The sequence below is a fragment of the Neomonachus schauinslandi genome, chromosome 13 (assembly GCF_002201575.2).
Source record: "Neomonachus schauinslandi chromosome 13, ASM220157v2, whole genome shotgun sequence".
Taxonomy (NCBI): domain Eukaryota; kingdom Metazoa; phylum Chordata; class Mammalia; order Carnivora; family Phocidae; genus Neomonachus; species Neomonachus schauinslandi.
Window position 1 is genome coordinate 40437673 of NC_058415.1, and position 3064 is coordinate 40440736.

The window sequence follows — 3064 nt, forward strand, 5'->3', positions numbered from 1 at the left end:
TTTATTTATTTATTTATTTATTTATTTATTTATTTATTTATTTATTTAGAACGTGAGCAGGGGGAGGGCAGAGGGAGAAAGAGAATTTCAAGCAGACTCCACACTGAATGCAGGGCCCAACACAGGGCTCAATCCCACATTCCGTAGATCACAACCTGAGCCGAAATCAAGAGTCAAGCGCTTAACCGACTGAACCACCCAGGTGCCCCTGTTTTCACTTTTATGCAGTTCACCATACTTTTTAATTTGCCCATTGATTTCTTCTTTAAGCCATGAGTTGAATAAGTTTATAATTTCGTTTCCAAACACTTAGGGGTTTTCCAGAGATACTAATTTAATTCCATTATGGTCAGCGAATGTATTTTGTATAACTTAAATTTGTTTAAATTTATTGAGACTGGGGCGCCTGGGTGGCTCAGTCGTTAAGCATCTGCCTTCGGCTCAGGTCATGATCCCAGGGTCCTGGGATCGAGCCCCGCATCGGGCTCCCTGCTCCGTGGGAAGCCTGCTTCTCCTTCTCCCACTCCCCCTGCTTGTGTTCCCTCTCTCGCTGTGTCTCTCTCTGTCAAATAAATAAATAAAATCTTTTTAAAAAATAAATAAATAAATAAATTTACTGAGACTCATTTTATGTCCCAGATAATGGTTCACCCCAGCAAATGTTTCATGTGCACTTAAAAAGAATGTCTATTCTGCTGTTGCTTGGTGGAGTGTTCTAGGAACGGCAGTTAGGTTCATTTGGTTAACAGTGTCTTTGTTTGACAGAGAAAGACAGCGGAAGAGGGAACAGAGCAGGGGGAGTGGAAGAGGGAGAAGCAGACTCCCCACTGAGCAGGGAGCCCGATGCGGGGCTTGATCCCAGGACCCTGAGATCATGACCTGAGCCAAAGGCAGACGCTTAACCAACTGAGCCACGCAGGCGCCCCTGGTGTCCACACTTCTAAATCCTTACTGATTTTTCTGCCTACTTGTTCTATCAATTATTGAGAAGGTATTAGCATTTCTGAATATAATTATAGATTTGTTTAGTTCTATCAGTTTTTGCTTTCATGTATTTCTAACATTGTTATTAGGTGCATAAATGTTAGAATTATTATGTCCTCTTGATATATTGACCCGTTTAAATTATAAAATAAACTCCTTTAACCTTGGCAGTATTCTTCGCTCTAAAATCTACTCCGATATTAATATAGCTGCTTCGGCTTGCTTTTGACTAGTTTTAGGATGGCATATATTTTTCCATTTTTATTCTGTAGTGTAAGTTGGGATTGATTGCCTTTGGGAAGCAAAAATACAGATGGGGATAGAAGCAAAAGGTGAACTCATACTTCAGTGCTTGGAAAAAGTATTGCGGGTTACCGTAAGGCCCTTAATGGAAGTGTTGGTTGATTTTTGTTCCTTTCTGTCTTAAGATAAACTAGACTTTATTGCCTGGCAGAATATAAGACCTATAAAAACTGTTCAAAATGAACAGTTATATGTGTAAGTTACGAGGAGGGTATATTCATTTCCTGCATGATCCTGTTCTAAAGACTTGTAGAATTAATTTTAGAAAATCATGGCATTCTGGACATGACACAAATCCAGACACACTCTGCCATCCATAACAGCCCTCTCATGATTAATGGGGAGAAAGGAGGAAGATCAATAAAGCCGTCCTGTAAGTTAAACAGTACGTCCAATCAACATTCTCTTCCCCTTAACCAACTATATAAATAAACAAACAAAAACCTGGGTGAGACATGAGGCAAAGACTGGAAAAAGTATCTTGGATGAGTCAGATAGACACATAGCAAATACATCAACCCATTTATAGCTTTCTAAAATAAATTTTTATATGGCGATTTTTAATAGCATTTTTATCGAGATATACTTCCTATAACATCATATTCACCATTTTAAAGTGCACACTTCAGTGCTCTTTTAGTGTATTCACTATGTTGTACCACCATCCCCACTATCTAATTCCAGATCATTTCCACAGCCTCAAGAAGAAACCCTGTACCCATTAGCAGTTAGTTTCCATTTTCCCTTCCCCCACACCCTGGTCACCATGAATCTACTTTCTGCCTTCATAGATTTGCCCATTTTGGACATTTCATATGAATGGACTGTGCGGTACATGGCCTTCCCTGTCCATCTTCTTTTACTTACAATAATGTTGTCAAGCGTATGTCAATTTTATCATACTCATCATTTAAAGATATTTTACTGGAATATAAGCAAGCCATTTGCTCAGAATGGTAAGAATGAGAATATGTAGAATAATTTGAAGAGATTCAGCCTACAATTTGGAGGTCTGATTCTAGGGCTAATCTATTCCCACTTTACCTTCTGAGGACTTCCGTGTCCTCTGTTCTACAATAAGGACATCAGGTGAGATGATATCATTGTTCTCTTTTTTTTATTCCTGTTACTTCAGGGATCCCAAAGACACAGAGACACCTACTGCTTGTCTTGTTGCAAAAATCAGTCAGCTGGATTTGAAAACTTTAGTTCCTTACTTGATCTGGAGACAGGAAATTTGGGACAGCTGCTATCCGTAACATTTTGACTTGATCAGAAACACAGGAAGTAATACCAGTTTATTAATCAGGAGAGAAATAAAACAGCCTGAGCTGTTTGTATTGGGGTGTTTCCCTTCGACTCTGAAAAGGGATAATGTAATCAATGATTTCCACTGTGACTTCCTCCCTGATAAAGAGTTTCACACTAAAAAAAAAAAAAAAAAACTATTAGAAATTTGCATGTATACACTATGCTTTAATACTTTTATTTTCATATCTTGATAACAGTAATATGTCTCTAGAACAGGTGAGGGGCTGGCACTCGATATTCAATAATATTCATTGAATAAATGGTAGATGGATTGATGGCTGGGTGGCTGGGTAGATGGATGAAAGCCGTGTAGCTAAAGGTTGATTTAAACAGCAAGGATAAAAAAAAGACATGTTGAGTTTCCCTTTCCATCCCTTCTTCCAATGGCTAGAATAAATATAAAACGTGAAAAGCTAAAGCAACAGTAGTCCAGAAGTAGAAATAAGTTTATTAATTTTGATACAAT